General features: G+C 48.6%; 1 long non-coding RNA gene across 1 annotated transcript in view; it reads right to left on the bottom strand.

Annotated features, from left to right (window-relative positions):
• LOC144100556 (uncharacterized) overlaps positions 1-17,865 on the bottom strand; it is a 29,179-nt gene extending 11,314 nt beyond the window's left edge. Inside the window, exons 1-2 of the long non-coding RNA XR_013307728.1 lie at positions 17,695-17,865; positions 17,358-17,600 (exon numbers count right to left, since the gene is read on the bottom strand). This is a non-coding gene — a long non-coding RNA (uncharacterized LOC144100556). The remainder of the gene's footprint in view (positions 1-17,357; positions 17,601-17,694) is intronic.
• Positions 17,866-18,177: the final 312 nt, after the last annotated feature.

The raw sequence follows: 18,177 nt of genomic DNA on the forward strand, positions 1-18,177 counted from the left end.
GTAAAGGTAGCATCTGAAGTGCTTTACTGCCCAGACAACGGCGAGGCACTCCCTTTCCGTAGCTCCGTACTTTTGCTCTGTGGGGCTCAGCTGTCGGCTAGCAAAAGCAACGGGATGTTCTTTGCCCTCGATAACCTGAGATAGCACGGCACCAACTGCGAACTTTGACGCATCTGTGGCCATAACGAAGGGCAAACTAAAATCCGGGTGGCGCAACAGCGGTGCACTCATTAGCTTCCTTTTCAGGGCCCCAAAAGCATTCTCCGCGTTTTCGTCCCAGCGAAAGGCGACATTTTTGGCTGTTAAGGCGGTGAGCGGCTTAGCGAGCTTGGCGAACTCCTCTATGTGCCTTCGGTAGTAACCGATCAGGCCGAGAAACTGCCGGACCTGGCGGACGCTAGTCGGGGATGGAAAATCCGAGACACACCTTAGTTTCTCAGGGTCCGGTCGCACGCCGTCAGCTGAAACAACGTGCCCGAGGTATTTCACCTCGTTTTTGAGGAATTGGCACTTAGAGGGCTTCAGCTTGAGTCCCGCTGCTCTTAGTCGCACCAAAACCTGCTCAATATCGCGCAAATGGTTATCAAAACTGTCACTGTATATGATAATGTCATCCATATACACGAAGCACAGCCTCCCCAGAAGACCTGCCAGGATAACATCAGCGGTTCTCTGCCAGACAGCAGGGCTGTTGGCCAGACCCATCGGCATTCTTTTCCATTCATAATGCCCTGAGGGCGTGTTGAATGCCGTTTTCTCGGCATCTGCCGGATCCACTGCTATCTGCCAGAATCCCGCCGCCATGTCCACTACCGTGAAGTACCTGGCAGAGCCCAGCTGAGAAAGCGTCTCCAGTATATTGGGGATGGGGTATGGATCGATGCGAGTTACGGCATTTAGTTTGCGGTAGTCCACTACCAATCGATACGAGCCATCTGGCTTTTCCACCAATAGTGCTGGTGCTCCCCAGGGTGACTTTGAGTGTTCGACAATGCCGCGATCAATCAGGTCCTGCACCTGCCGCTCCATCTCCTCACGTTGGGAGTAAGGAATCCTGTACGCACGCTGGTAAACGGGCGATGAAGTGCCGGTTTCTATCCTGTGCTTTATAACGCCACAGCAGCCCAAATCCAGGTTGGACGCGGCGAATACCTCCGAGTAGTCGTTCAGCAAACCAGCCAGAGCCTCCCTCTCCCTGGATTTTACGTGAGAAAGATCGAACGACACCTTTGGAGCAGCCGAAGGACTAGCATGCTCTACAGTTGCGAGTACCTTATCGGTGGGCTCACGTTGCTCTATCGCAGAGGTGAAGAAAGCCAATGGTTTGTTCTTGGGAAGGCTCAGTGGCTGCTGGCTACAGTTAACCACCCGTAGGGGCACTCTGTGGGCGTCATTAACTGTCACGAGGCACGCGGCTGCCTTCAGGCCATTGCTGAGAGAGTCGACCGGCTCAAGCACTCCCACGGCGCCGCTCTCTACATCTGAAGGCACAAACGCGTACAAAATGTGCTCCGACCAAGGAAGGACGACCGCCTCCTCGACCAGCCGGACGGCAACCCGCGAATATACCTTCTCCAATGATCCCACTGTTTGACGGGTGTCAATATCGGTAATGCGAATCTCAGCCCCTCTCCTGTTCAAAAACGGAACTTTTGAGCCGCCCGCATTAACCTCTTCCTCAGAGAATGAGACTACTACCTTCCCTTTTCTCAAAAAATCCTGCCCTAATATACCTGACACTCCGTTTGGCAGAGACACCGTGTCCGGGCATACGTAGCAGGGGTGCTCCAATGCAATTCCGCCGAGAGAGAAGTGTAACCGGTAGAGTCCACTTATGCCAAGAGGATCCCCCGTTATGCCTACAAATTTGGTTGCCATGCCACCAGACGCTTCCAACACCTCGCGGTCCCCCTTCCTTCGAAGCGTGTTAAAACTGCTCTCCTTAAGCAATGTCACCTTTGACCCCGTATCTATCAACAATTCCATGCAACAACCATTTAACTTGCAACGCACAACAGGGCATGCCTCGTCGGCCACACAAACTACCACCACCTCATCATCTACTGCTCCCTCCCCACGCTCCTCAGGCTGGGGAGGACTAACTAGTTTTTTGTCTCGGTATCTGGAGCCCCGCTGTAGGCTTGCTTAGGGCGTGTCTCGCCTGCTTCTCTTTGTGGCTCCCCACGGCGCACGTTTTGGCAGAACCTGGCGATGTGTCCGCGACCCTGGCAAGCGAAGCATACGATTTCTTCAAAATCTCGCATACCGCGCTTGTTGCTTTGTGGCGGTCTCCGGTTTCCAGCGAATGGGCGCTGTTGAGCGCGCGCTTCAACCTGGCATTCTACCTGCTGAGATAGCAGCTGTTCTAAGCGATCTAACCGCTCTGTCAAGAGAGCAACCTCAGGGTTGAGCACCGCTCTCTCTATGACGCGTACTCTCGCTGCGGCTGTCGTTAACGCCTCATTTTGTTCCTCATCCAATGCGGCCTCCACGGCTTGGTCGAAATTGCTCGGCTTGCGCGAGAGCACGAACCGGCGCACGGGGTCTTGCAGACCAGCCACGAACAAAGCGGTCATTTCCTCTTTAAGTAGATCCTCCGCGTATTTCTTCCTTAGCTGGTCTCCTTCCTCCTCCCTGCTTAACGTATCGCGTGCTAGGCGCTGAAGCCGCCACGCAAATGTTCGCACGTCCTCCCCTACCATCTGTCCGGCGTCACGGAACCTCTGTACCCGCACGTGACGTGGTTCAGTGTCGAAATGCTCAAACGCGAGCTTCTTAAATTCCGCAAATGATTTTGTGGATTTTACTTTTTCGTCTCGCCATGCAAAATCATGAGCAGCTCCTGCCATCTTACACCTCGCCATTCCCAGCATTTGAGCATCGGACCATCCCCCCATTTTCCCAATCTCTTCTAGCATGGAAAAGAAATCGCAGATTGGAACCCCCGTCTTATCTCCCGTAAACGTCGGAATGACGCTTCCTAATGCCAGCATGCTTGCTCCGAGCGACGGCTGTGGAGTGGGAGCTCCCTCAGATACAGTCATTTTTTTTTCAAGCCCTCCGGTGCCTCAAGCCTCTCAAATGGGGGTAAAAGTCCCACAATCAGTCCCGTGATTCCCTTTTGATTACAATTTTGAAGTCATGAATGTCGCAGCATTCAGAGGACATTTGCTTTTGAGACCCCACTCCTGACACCAGTGTGATGACCCCCATAATGCGCAGGTCCACACGGGACGGAGAGGCAAAGAGACACCGTATGGCTCAGTTTAAACAAACAGGTATATTCAATAATTACACATGATTAAGGTTATACATCAGAGGCTGGGGCGTCCGAGCTTACGTGCCGACGACTTCATGGGGGCGATGGAGTGGCTCCGGAGTTGGGCTCGAGCGGTTGCTGGCAGAAGCTGCACGCCGTCGGGCTTCGGCGCTGAAGGCCCTCTTGGCGAACGATGTCGTCCTCAGCTCCGACTCGACTGCATCCGTTTACATGTGCTTTTAAGCACTTGATTAACAAAGGACTAAGGGCGGTCATTTCCAGTGGCCCGCCCAAAGCATCAATTCTCCAATCCAAAATAACATGCGAGATGGGGACCACCCCTTGGGTTGGGCTTAGCCTCGAACCCAGAGTCTGTTAACAATACAAACTAAATAAACAACAAAAACGCCACCACTCTCTCTCAAGTGAGAGTATACACAGGCTCTCTCTTCGGAGCTAATTCACTAGCGCCTGTCTTTCCACATTCTTGGCGAGTACTGCCTGTCCGCCATGACAGGTGTCCGTCACGGCCCTTCTGGGAATGCGCTTTTGTTCACGAGGCACGGCGGGAAGCTGTGGGTGCCTTCCCGGCGATAGCCCACGTCGAAAGGGGAAGGAGGGAAAGAATGTTGTCTTCGCGGTAGCGCATAGCGTCGGCTGTGGTACGGCGCGCTCTGGCCCGCTGACAGCTCCCTTGTCCTGGAATGTGCCCGGAAATTGGGGAGGATAAAGCCTGTTTCCCCGCGGCGGCGGCGGCGGGTCCGGTTGTTCTGGTCGTCACTCAAAGAGCATGGCTGGGTAAATGATGATGCCGCTGTCATCTGGGTCTCCGTCTACGCCGCGCCGTGGAACGTGGAACCTCGCAGCACACAAGGAATGTCACAATACACAACAAAGCGCTGGATTACCAATTGAGGTTTATTCGCAAAAACATTATTTTAAACATCGCTGTTCTGCACGCCAAGGGTTTACACAGTACATCGAAAAGGTCAAGCACTCGTTAAAATGTCGCTGATCTGCAAGTGATCTGGTTATACAACATGTGTCAATGGTCAATAAAAATGAAGCAAAAACTGTCAACAAAAGTAAATTCATTCTCATGCAAGGTCAAGGTTGTGCTGCTAACGCGCGAGTCTTCCGCTTTTCTTATCTGAGACGCTTCTGCAAGGTCTCGGGTTGCTTTATCTCGGAGCCTGAATAACACCACAGTCCTATTGAGAAATGGGGAACACCCTTCGCATGTCTTGCAATGGTTTGCTAGGGTCGCCGAATTGAGAGCGAACGGAAATGCTCCTGTATTCGATTATTGAGGCAACAACTCGTGTGGCCTATATATGTTGTTCAGCACAAAGCGGAATGCTCTAGACTACACCGATCACCACCTTAAACAGGGCTCCACGCATGCTCCAATACAGAATAACGGCTTTCGTCACAAGCGTGCCATGACGCTATACTTAAACAGGTGCGGAATACTACATCCCGTATTGCTTTATAACTCAGCTCTTCTGTGGGCTCAAGCGCAGATGTGGCCAACGGTTCCTTTGAACAGAAAACAAAACTTGTACGCCGTATCTAGATCCTACTTGTTTCAAGCGCCGCCGCGGTGACTGAGTGGTTACGGCGCTCGGCTGCCGGCCCGAAAGACGCGGGTTCGATACCGGCCGCGGCGGTATAATTTCGATGGAGGCGAAATTCTAGAGGCCCGTGCACTGTACGATGTCAGTGCATGTTAAAGAACCCCAGGTGGTCGAAATTTCCGGAGCCCTTCACTACGGCGTCTCTCATAGCCTGAGTCGGTTTGGGAGGTTAAACCCTCATAAACCATAAACCACTTCTTTGAAGCGATGTGTCATTCTATGGACGTAGGGCACCACTGCACAATTTCGTTTTTCCTTTCGTTCGGGTTCAGGGGCGCTTGTGGGACCTTTTCTGGCGCGTTTCAGCAAACTCTCGCCCACCGACGTGAAGACAAAGAGCGAAAACCCGGCGCTTATTCATCCCGCAGCTTGGGTCTAAAGGCTGTTTTGAATGGCGAGAAAGCATCGCTTCGAAATCGCCGACCCTAAACACATAACCGCAATGCTTGTTTTTACAAGTTTCAAGTGAGCAGACCTGTAGTCGAGCAATGGTTTTGCTGTCCGGGGATCGTACGCCCAGCAAGCGTGGTCATTCAGAAAACCTAACCGAGGGTCCAGCGTGAGTTCCAACGGGAAGTTCCAACATGAAGGACAGCCCCACCATACGCTCCTTAGGAGCCTTCAGCGCATCTTCATGTAAATGAGGCGGAACACTTCCCTCGACAACGACAAGGTTATCGTCCACAAAACGGAACACGCGAGCATTTATCCATTTCAGGCCAGCGACGACATGGCAGTCGGCCATAGCTAGAAAATATCCCTTAAACAGTGGGGCTCACCGCAGCGGTGTCCCAGTGGTTGAGCGTTGAGCATCCGCCTCGCATGCTGGTGGTGCGGGGTTCCATCCCCAGTGCCGCCGGATACCCACCAGGGATACATTGGGTACAATCTTTCCCCTGGTCTGGTGCTGGGATTGGTTAGGGTGAATTGATGGGGAAATGGGTCTTTGACCCCACCTTGTGAAGTCGTAAATACCTTGTTCCATGGCGCTCTATGTCCATAGGTGCCCTTGCGCCATAAAAATTCATAATCATCATCATGGTCATCACCTTAAACAGGCCGCCACGCATGCTCCAATACAGAATAACGGCTTGGTAATACGCGTGACATGACGCCAAGATACGAATGTTTAATTTAGGTAAAAGGCCAGTAACTGCGAGAAAGACTCAAATGATATTCTACACTGGCTTCTAAACAAGCATTTTATAAATTGTCATTGATCATGCACTCTCTTACACAGTGAAGCAGAGCGGCCTTGCGGGAGCAAGTAATAAAAATCGACCACATCAATGCTGAAGGCGTTATACCCGAACATGGCTATTTCTTGCAAAAAAAAAGGTGCTACTTTCTCGGAATTGTTGACCCTGAATGAGTCTTCGATGTGCAACTTGTTCAGATGTTGCTGCAGGTGGAAGAAAATTTCATGTTGCCACGTTCTATTTTCCGAAACTATTGCGCCAAAGGGCATGCACGGCTTGTGAGACTTGATCGTGAAAAATACATCAAGCTTGAGCCGCTCCGTCTTATCCATCCTAGTGGAAGGGCGTTCGAGATACAAGTCCTCATTCAGGAGCCTCGCCTTCTGTTTCTCATTTGAAGGCCGAACGGAAAGTAATACATAATTATGAAGACTTGAAGCATTTTGATTGAAACGTTCCCTATTTTGAAACCGTAAACAACCCGAAAATTCTCAACAACAACGGGCCACAAGCCCTTATCTGAGAGTAAACGCAAGACAAGACCCACGTGACACACAGTCTGGTCCTGTGGCCCTGCGCATGCGCACCCGCGCATTCCGAGACGCGTCGCGCACGCTTCACCTCATTCGCTTGGCTGGCCAGCGGCCACTTTAGAACAGGATTGAGAGATGGCTCGACGCCGAACTTTGTTGTTTCCTCTGCTTTCTTGTGTGCCGTCTTTGCGCGCTGTTCCGTAGCAATTCACTCAGGTATCGTCTCACTTTATTAATGTTAGAGAAAGAAGCAAAAATATGAGCTTCGAAGTTTGAGACATGCATGATGTGCATTAAACAAACTGTTAGGGGCTGTGAAACATCTGCATATAGCATCTTTAGGATATTGGGCAGCCATCACTGAGACAAAAAAAAGACATTCGCAAGCCAGAATAACGAGGAGAAACTTTTTCTAGAGAATATACTGAAGGATACACATGTGCAAAAAGCCGGTTCATTGGGCTCAAATATGAACATTTAGAAGCGCTTCAATGGCTGCATAGCCACAGCTGGCTACCCTCTAGTCTCAGAAGCAACGTCATTCTAAAGAAATAATCAGCGCTGCATCCAAGAGAATACGGAACGCTTTTCTCAGTAGTTTGCTATCAAAGAATTTGGCAGGTGATTCATGATGAAACACCAACTAGCCCAGCTTTCCGCCTTGAATCTATCACTTCTCAGACTGCGAACTCCAGCGTGGAGAATATAGGGAAGTGCACGTATATATATATTAAAACTGGCCTTCGGATTTGGAATCTTCAGAGGCTGGCGCTTAACGAAGAAGACGACGAGAAGCGCCGAACGCTATATCCCACGAACATGCTCTGGACTCACGGCTGCCTCTGGTCTGCGTCTGGACTGTACCGCTGGTTATTCGCGACGCTGTGCTTTGCAAGACGTTCCTTATTACAAGTGGTGGAGGTTCCAACGAACCTCTCGCCCTGGAGCTTCGCACACCCGCATTGCCTACCGCCTCTGCAAAGCCCGCGACCGTCACCCAAACCGCTTCACCGCTTCCGTCGGCTGACTTCTGTTCCGAGGCCGCGCGGCAGCGTTTCCCGGCCATCTTCAACGGCTCAGATAACTTGTTGTGGAGGATTGGTTGGCATCCTACGAACGCGTAAGCGCACACAATAAGTGGGACGATAGCGTCAACCTCACCAGCATTGTCTTTTATTTGAGCGACGTAGCTAGTCTCTGGTTTCGAAACGACGAGGTTGACGTCTCAAGCTGGGCAGCTCTAAAAACCAGTCTGACAGAAGTCTTTGGCTGCCCAGCAGTGCGAAAGCTTCGCGCCGAGCAACGCTTGAGAAGTCCGGCCCAGCAAACCGGTGAAAACTTCCCCACTTATATAGAAGATGTCGTCGACCTCTGCAAGCGTGTCAACCCTTCTATGACCAAGGCCGACAAGATCGGACATATTATGAAAGGCATTGAGGACAATGCCTTCCAGATTCTCGTCGCCAAAGATCTCCAGACTGTCTCCGGTGTCATCGGCTACTGCCAAAGCTTCGATGAACTGCGCAAACCGCGCCTTTCTACCCGGCGTGCAGGCTTTCAGGAGGCCACACTTTCTAGCTTCGCTCTCCCAGGTGACAGTGCTCTGGACCGACAGTCGCCCCTCCAGCGCATCCAGCAGTTTGTACGTGAGGAAGGCGCACGCCAGCAATCTTTGTCTACCTGGCCGCCTACGCCTGCGCCTTCGCTCACTCCCAACCTACAGCGTGTTATCGAGGAGCAGGTCGCTGTAGTCCTGCCACCTCCTCCTCAGACACCCCTGATCGCGGCTCCTCTCACGTACACCGATGCCGTGGTGTGGTCGCGGCCCTCACCTGCTGCCCCGTCCTACAGGCCACCTACCCGGCAGTTAGAACCCCAGCGACCTCCAACCGCACTTTACCGTCCGGTTGCCCGCCCCCGATCACAGCCCCAGCCACTGAACCCCTGGCGCACACAAGACAACCGCCCTATTTGCTATTCCTGTGGCGCCGTTGGCCACGTGGCTTGTTTATGCAGCAGTCGTGACCACCGTCTCTACGATTATAGGCGTGAGCCGACGTACGACCTTCCGCCGTCGTCCTCGAATGCGTCACACGAGCTGCCTCCGGATTCTTCTTCTCCTTGTTACCCTCCCCGCTGCCACCGCTTGCCGTCTCGTGGCCGCCGTTCCCGTTCTCCAATGCCCCGCCGCCAACCCGCCGTCCACGCGGAAAACTAACGGCCGCAGTTCCGGAGACAAGAACTGCGTCACCAGCGACACACTCAAGACTTGTTTCTGTGCCTGCCAATATTATTACCGTGTTCGTTGAGGGAGTTGCCGTCGAAGCACTTGTTGACATTAGCGCCGCAGTTTCCGTTCTTAGTCACATACGCTGTCGCTGACTCAAAAAAGTGACTATGCACCTTCCTGCCGTTTCTCTCTGCACCGCCAGCGCTCAGGACATTCGACCGTTAGCCGCCTGCACCGCCCGCCTGCTTATCTAGAACGTTCCCTACACAATCGAGTTCGTCGTCCTCGCCCGCTCCTCTCATGACGTTATCCCTGGTTGGGACTTCCTCTCCTCACATCACGCCATTATTGACTGCGCTCGTGCTCAGCTTAACTTGTCGCCCTACAGTGACGCTCCCTTGGTCGTACCCGGTGCTGCTGCCGCTACTGTGGTCATCTCAGACGACACAGACGTTCCGCCTTTCTCTTCAGTTCTGGTGCCTCTTGTGCTGATCTCTCAGATGCAACTGTCACTTATACCCCCTCTTTATGATGCGCTGAGCAGAAGTCTGTGTGCTGTCTCATGCCGTGCTGACAATTGTTCGTGGCTCAAGCGCTATTTATGTGGCCGACCCGTTCTCTTGCCCTACCACTTTACTCCGTGGCCAAACGCTTGGTAGTGTTTCCTCTCTCGATCCCGCCTCAGCATAACCCCTCGTTGATTGCACCGCCGGCCTTCACGTCAGCGCCATTACGCCTGCTCCAATCACAAATCAGTCGTCTGTCGATATTTTTCACCGTTCTGTCGACGCCGCCTTGACGTCTACCCAGCGAGACCAGCTTATCGCCGTTCTGCACCGTTTTCAAGCTTCGTCTGACTACCAGCAACCTTCCTTGGGCCGCACCACCACCGCTACCCACTATTTTGACACTGGAACCCATGCCCCTCTGCGCCAACGTCCGTACCGCGTGTCAGCCGCTGAGCGCCGACTCATTGACGAGCAGGTGACCGACATGCTCAAGCGCCACGTGATACACCCGTCACAAAGCCCGTGGGCATCGCCAGTGGTCCTGGTCAAGAAAAAAGACGGTTCCATCCGGTTCTAAGTGGACAACCATCGTCTGAACAAGATTACACGCAAGGACATTTCCCCTCTCCCCCGTATCGACGATGCCCTCGACTGCCTGCATGGCGCTGAGTTCTTCTCTTCATTGGACTTACGCTCCGGTTACTGGCAGGTGCCGATGGCGGAGGCCGATCGCCAAAAACTGCATTCGTCACACCCGACGGGCTCTATGAATTTAATGTCATGCCCTTCGGTCTCTACAGTGCGCCCGCTACATTCGAGCGCATGATGGACATCATACTACCAGGGCTCAAAGGGCACACATGCTTTTGTTATCTAGACGACGTTGTAATTTTTTTCCCGGACTTTTCGTGTCACCTCCAGCGTCTCGAGGCTGTTCTTCGCTGCCTAGCCGACGCTGGCCTCCAACTCAATTTGAAAAAGTGCCGCTTCAGAGCTCGGGAATCTGCGGAGGCTGGCGCTTAACGAAGACGACGAGAAGCGCAGAACGCTTCGTCCCTCGTGCGTGCTCTGGACTGACCGCTGCCTCTGGTCTGCGCCTGGACTTTACCGCTGGTTGTTCGCGACGGTGTGCTTTGCAAGGCGTTCCTTATTACAATATATATATATATATATATATATATATATATATATATATATGTATATATATATATATATATATATATATATATATATATATATATATATATATATATATATATATATATATATATATATATGCACACATAGGAATTAAAATTCACAAACAAGTGTACCCTGGACGCCAGATCGATTCCAGCTAGGCACCGCCACTGAAAACCTTTCCCAATGCGGTAACAGCATCATAAACAAACTTCAACCTACATTGTTGTCATGTATCAAGAACACCGACTAGTTCCTCTCCAAAGTTTTAGGTCTCTTTATCCCTACTAACTCCTTGCTTGTAACTCCAGACGTTGCGTCACTCTACACAAACATGCCACACACTTAGGAAACTCAGGCAGTACTTAAGGCTTACAACCGGTCATTACATGGCAAATTAATTGACAGCAGCACACTTAAGTCTTTACTCAAACTGATTCTAACAATCAACACTTTCGAATTCGACGACTCCCATTACATCCTAATTAGCGGCACACTTATGAGAGCAAGCATAAAGCCAATTATGAAAATATTTTATGCCTATCTTATAGGAGGACTTTCTTGCAAAATGCTGTTCCAATGCACTTTACAAGAATCATTTCGTTGACGATATTTTCCTAGTTTCTCCGCACAGTGAAACAGCGCTTGTAAGTTTTATTACAGCCTTTGACAGTGCTCAACCATATATCAAATTTTCGCACTACTACTCGCACTGAACACTGAAATTCCTGGACGTTACAGTCACGGTTTCTCAAAATCAGCTCGTCACCAAGCTCTACCGGTAACACACGAATTCTCAGCAGTATTTTCATTTTGAGGGCAGGCAAGATTGGCACTGCAAAACGGCCATCCTTTACAGCCAAGCACACCGCTTTAGGCGCATCTTTTCAAGGAAGTATAACTTCAGATCTAACTGTACAGAACTAACAGGCGCACTGTTGTAACAAGCAAGCCCCGAATAAATGATTGAAGATGCCGTAGACAGAGCAGGCACACTGTACCGCGAAGAGATTGCCAAGAGCTCCAATGCTACCGACAAATCTAGCCGCACGAATCTAATTCGAACACACACGGCTTCTATTCCAAACGTATCGCACATTCTAAAAAGACAATATAACATGCTCACCCTAAATTAACGCTGCAATTCTACTTTTACGGAACCGCCGCATGTCGTGCAATGACGAAACAAACATTCGCGCCATATTAACTTCGTCCTAAATTCGAATTCTTTTAAGCGCGGGCTGCGCATCCTGCAGTTATCCTCTTTGGCAGGCCTGCGCCCTGATGACACCATCAACCACTGCCTGCACCTAGCCTCTGACTTTTTCATTAAAATGAAAGGTAACTTTAAGTGTGACAGCTCGAACGTGGTATACATTCTTGAATGTTCGACGTGTCAGCTTCAATGTATCTGACAAAGAGAGACCCGCTTCCGAATAAGGTTCAACAATCATCGTGCACACTCTAAATCTCCACCCAATTTCCCCTTGTCCAGACATGTTAACATTGCTCATCACGTATTTAGCAACCTGAAAATAACTACCTTAAATCAAACTTCTCCATGCATCATTTTAGAGAAGTGCCAGAGTCCCATCTCATATATGAGTTCAAAACAGCTTCCTCGGGACATAATGAGGTCGGAAGGAAACTCAGCTGTGTATATAACCAATGAAATACATAATTAAATTCATAATTGAGTATGGCAAACATTCTATTCTCTGTTGTGAAGGAACCCCACAAAACAATTTTTAAATTTCTTTTTGCAAGTTGTTTTCACAGTCTGACTACTTTTTATTATTTACAATTTTTTTCTATTTCCTCTTCTTTACAGTCATTATTTTTATTATTATTTCCACCTGTCCTACACACACTCCGGTTAGTCACTGGGTGGAGTTGACGCGAGCCCAAATGCAGGTCTATTGCGAGCAACAGGAAGCAAGGGCACAAAGCAGCAGGGTGCAGCCTGGCACATTGCCTCGGTTCTTCTGCTACCCTTCATCGCGCTTCTGGCCAGACATGCACATGCCTGTGGCAAAGATGTCAAACGCACCATTTCTAAGTAAAGTTAGGGATGACTCCGACGACATAGTCGTCAGGGCCTTGCCTTACTCTAGTGCTCCTGTATATGCACCCGCATGGGCATATATAGAAACACTACCTTACTCAAGGCTCGAAGACCCGTATCCCCCTTCCGATTAGTTATAACTCTTCCCGAAAACTGTCCGTCTGACTCAGCACCTTCCTTCAATGAAAGCAAGCACTTATCCGATAAAGCAAACGTGTTTTGTTCAAGGCTTCACCCGCTACGGACCATGACTTTATCGGAAACTCCACGAGAATGGAATGTGTGTTTGCGTGTTCCACGGTTTTGTGCTGTGCGTGTGTGCGTTTCTGCGTTTTGTGCTATGCCCGAATTACGGCCACTGGACACCCATCTCGACTGTGACTCCTTACGCACCAAGCGCGTAGGTGCCTTTTTTTCTTTAAGAGTCGGGGTGGGTGGGCGGGTAACTCGTGCTCACTGTAGTCGCCGTTTTCCAACCCCTATAAATACTGGTCCGAAATAATTTTGTAGCACGCTGAAGACATCCCTGTCTAAACGTCAGTAAATCCTTGTTATGTGTTTAGCTGTGTGTCAGTCTTCTTGCTTATTTATTTATTTACCCTCAAGGATGTCAGGAATTACAAAAGGGAGTGGGAATTGCATGCAAGCACAAAACAAAGTCAGCAGTCAGGAAATTAAACACAGCCGCAGCACACACTTATATGAAATCGATAATAGCATTACGAAAGAAGCATTACACAAAACAAACCACAAAAAAGACGGGCTAATTAAGTAAACATAGTTACAATCCCACACTTATGTAAAATCAATAATGGCATTGCGAAAGGCAGAAGTATCATTAATTTCAGCAATATAATGGAGAAGGTGTATCAAGATGACACAAGTTCTAGAATGAATTTTGAAAATATGTGGGACAAGAAGGGATCCAAACTTTGTGGCGGTGATCACCGCGAGCTGAAATATACGATGTTCCTTTAAATAACTTGTCCTTAAGATAAAGATTCTGATAAATTTTGTGAGAAGAACATAATGCAGCTATTGACCAGAGATTGGAAAGAAGCGGGAGGGAAAGGTTAGCTTTCATGGCAGTTAGACTACTAGTGCGATAATAGTTGGAAAGTGTGAAACGACGACCGCTGTTTTGAACAGATCCTAAGTCAGAAATGAAAGATTCGACCCCAGGGTTCCTGACCAATGCAGCATCTTCCAGTTTAATGTGGACCAATGTTTCGTAAAGCAATATATTTTTAATGAACTCGGTGCCGACGAAAAATGTCTGCGAAGGCATCCAAGGATGCGGCTGGCGCTTTTACAATGTAGTCAACATGAGTTTTCCAAGAAAGGTTAGAAGAGATGTGAACACCCAGATATGTATAAGACGACACAGTCTGAAGAGTCATGCCATGGACATAGAAGGTAGATTGTGTAGTAAGTAGACGAGAATTGGGGAAATTCTTGCATTTAGTAACGTTTAGCTTCATATTGCACAACTTACATCAAGTGATAAAATATTTACTAATTATCTCCATTGATCAAAACCACAAAATTAAAAAAAAATACCATATTCTTCTTGCTTTCTGTGGCTGTTGGCTTCGCTAATAAATTGCCTGAACAAATCAACATAGATATTACTGCTGGCTGAACACGGAAACCGGAAGGTGGAATTAACACAGCGAACATTGTGTCTCGAAGAATAAACAATACCCGCGCACGCCAAACGTGTAAACGGCTACAGGTGACGAGAATTCGCAACGAACCGCCGCGATCGCTTAGCAGCTAGCGCCACCCAGTGCGCGGCGCTGAGAGTTCTGCGGGATCGCTCCGGTGCAGCCGTCGTTGCAGACTGCGTAGCATAGCATGAAACCGAAGGCAACACAAGAAAAAGCGTGCGGACGTTTGTTTCGACAGCACTGCATGTTCTAGAGGGATGAATTCGGAGGGCCTTTTTTTTCGTACAAGAAATTTAACATAGCCCCGCGCACTCTTGAAAAAAACACGCACATGACGTGAAGAAGCAAGTGTTGTGCGCCTTTGAGATCAAAGCGAAATGCACACTACCAACAATAAAGACGCTGCAATACTTCCTCTTAATAAACGCTTGAATTTTCCGTGCCTACAGATTTCGCTGCGTTTTATCTGTTTTAGCACAGCCGCGCGCACTTCCAATGCCGAAACGCGTGGTTGACAACCAGGCAGACCTCTCCTGTTCCATTAAAGTCCCTCCTCCTCCTTGTTACCGTTGTTACCCCGTGCTTGCCCGCATTTGCCGTGTGGTCGCATAGGTACCGTAATTATCGTATTTCCCATATGAGAGTGCTTAAGCTTCCTCCTGCCGACACCAAAACACTCCCGGTATTAAGCGGATGCAATGCAGCAAGAAAAAAAAATGATCGCTATGTTGCAGCTCAGTAGAGGTGTGAGTGCCTGAAAAAAAAACTGGAGAATTTTAAAAAAAAACGTATGTTTTTGCATGGTCGAGAAGAAGAGAAAAAATGGCAAAAATTGCAAACGGACTCATCTGCACAGTCTCACCTGCCTACGCACTGTAATAGTGGGTCACAACAAGCTGTTAGAGAGAGCGCCGAGCATGCAGAAGTGCCCCAAGTTGGCAAGGTTGACAGCAAACATGCTGACCCTAGACGTATAATGACACCTCGAAATTCCCCTATCGTCGTTAATGTAATGTACATACGAAGCTGCACAACAGGATTGCGGGAGAGCGCGAGCAAAGTACAGATCAGGTGAGTGTTCCGGTATGGAATGTACTTGCAGGGATTGCAATGTGTTATTCTCGATATTGATGCTTGCTCCTTTCAGAGGGTCGATGGAACATTTGCAGCAATGATTGTCAGATTGTGGTTTCGAAATATTCCATGTTTCAGCGAAAGTAGCAACAGCATATTTTAGAGGATGTTCACTATACTTATAAGACATTCATCGCAGCGGTTTCTGAGTGATATCAAAGCGCCGTTAAAACATGGAATTCACGACATTATTCTTTTTGGCCATAACTCTAGCTTCAATGCATAATAAACCACGCAGAAATGAATAATGAGTTCAGCTCGCATGCAAAAGAAACTGATGAGAATCTCAACAGAAAAACACACATCACGTTATAATCAGAAAATCGGTGACCAATATAAGTCACAAATCCATCAGAAACTGCACGCAGTACTCATCAAAAATACATAATGAGTGTGTTTTCTAAATCATTGAGTCAAGTATCGTCACCAGATGTGCCGACAATCCAGCAAAGAAAACCGACGGGCCAGCCAGGCTAGAAACATGCTTTTGCACGTCTACTCGGTTTAACTACCACTTTTTTATCCTAGAAGTCCGTGTCGTTATCGGAACAGCGCAGAGCGATAGTAAGTCGGGCGTTTTTCATTTGTTTCTCATCGCAAGCAGAAAGCTTCCCACATGTTCTAGAGTGGCGTGTGGGGAACCAATCTGCATTATATTTGTGTTCATATCTTCGTGATCTGGCAATTGACCAACCCCAGTGCTCCTTATGCAATGTTTGCCGCAAGACAAGCGCGATCAAGCCACTGGAGCTTTAAAACCTACTTCCTGATGAAATATCGCATGTGCAAGCCTACGCAATAGACAACGAAACGACCAATCAACGGAATGTGTTTAAAGTAAACAAGCTCAGCAAATTGAAAACGCAGTAGGGCCCTCCTCCACGGTCAGTTTCCAGCCCTTGTAGCTCGCGCGGCGGCGAGCTATGCCTAGAGCAGGTGCGCTCCTCTCCGCGAGTGGCGCCACCGTGGGTGCAGGAGCTTCGTTCGCCGATTGCCTCTAAACAACCTTGTGCCGTTAATTTCGCTCAAACTGTGGTATTTTTCTGCAGCAAACATTTAGCAGTCCCCTTGCCATTAAACCTTATAGATTGTGGTAATTTTTTTATTGATCCGGCTCTTCAGTTTACCCAATCCTTCCAGAGATGGCAAAGCTGCTGAAGAAGAGACCCTATCTTATCGCGCATTTGTTCAAAAAATTTACAAGCCAGAAAGATTTACTCCATATGCCACTACCTCCGGCCCTAATCCGGTGTAGGTGGTGTCGTCATAGCTGCGGCCGTTATATACCGTGATAAAAAACTGGACACTTGGTCGTTTTTTAAAGGAGGTATTATGTAAGGTGTCCGTGACTCAAAACTGAGAAGTTCATCGGAGAATAGCCGTTAATAAAAGGAAGTACTTATGTTGATCTACATCCGGTCATCAATGGAATAGACACATGATTGGGAGCCGGGTGTGCCACATATATCTATGTTACTTCGTTTCAAGGCGGGCGACCTTCGTGGTCTGGATTCGCTCGCGTCTGTCATCCGTACAAACTAACGGCATTAACTTTGAAAAGAGTACAATAGACTAACAACAAAGCCAGCGTCGTGCTGAGTAATTATTTGCCGGTGCTATACGAAGTGCACACAGAATAGAAACACTTCTCACTTCTCTCTCGTCCAAGTAAAAACTGACAAGAGCGGTTCACACCTCACACGGAGGGAGGGAAAAGTCTTAGACTTACAACCCCGCGGGCCATGCGCACAGAATTTGTCCACAACACATATTTAGGACAAAGCCTTTTTCTCTGCCTGCGTGATTAAGATTACACCATCACTAATGCGTGTGCGAATACTTTATATTTTTTTTATAGGCTATCGTGATGACGCCATTTATCTGTAAGACATTACCCTTCAAAGCTTTCTTGATAAAAATCGTGGGGTATTCGGCATTTTACCTTTCGCATATCTTGAACATTTATGTCGATGGGGATTTCCGATGCCTCTGTGTCGTTAGGTGCGCGTTCAGAAGAGGCTAAATAGGCGTCCATTATGTAAATTGCTGCCAAGAAAATTGTTGCCGTCGCTCGCATCCTCTTCATTTTTCCTTCTTGTCCTTTTATTCACTTGGGCATCAACTGCATTGGTGTGAGCGTGCGCCAGGAACAAGGCATACGATGTCTTCCTCCTTTCTTAATAGTCTGAAGCAATACAAGCCAAATTGTCTGAGAACGTCGGGTCATATTTGCATATCATTGAAAATCAGAGACTGAGCAGTAGGGAATTGCTACTTACGTGAGTCAATCAGTGAATAAAGTGGCACTCATAATATCTGCTTCTGCCATTTCTTCCATGCTGTTATAACTCCGCTAAAACAACGCAACCAGTGCTTCTCACTTTAGACCTTCGGCGATATATATGACATCACCTCTTATACCTTCTTTTACAAAGCAGTTTCAACTGCTCTCCGCCTTTCCCCTCAACAATGAAAACCGCTATGTGGCGTCATGCTGTCACCACTGAAGCACGTGATAAAAAGCAAGCCATACGCGCGAAAAGCAATGAACTGAGACAACGATTAGAAGCGACACAATAGCTGACCGGCGAAGAATTTCACTGGGCATTCATCAGTTGGATTTGACAGCGGTGCAGATATAGTGTGCTGCTTAATTTGGCTGGTTGAGCGCATTGCGCTAGGAATTCCCGTCCTGCACTAGCGCGCATCCATCTTTTTTTTTCTGTACGTGATTCACACCCAGCACATTGCTCATAATATAG

The sequence above is a fragment of the Amblyomma americanum genome, chromosome 8, assembly GCF_052857255.1.
Source record: "Amblyomma americanum isolate KBUSLIRL-KWMA chromosome 8, ASM5285725v1, whole genome shotgun sequence".
In the NCBI taxonomy this organism is placed as follows: Eukaryota; Metazoa; Arthropoda; class Arachnida; order Ixodida; family Ixodidae; genus Amblyomma; species Amblyomma americanum.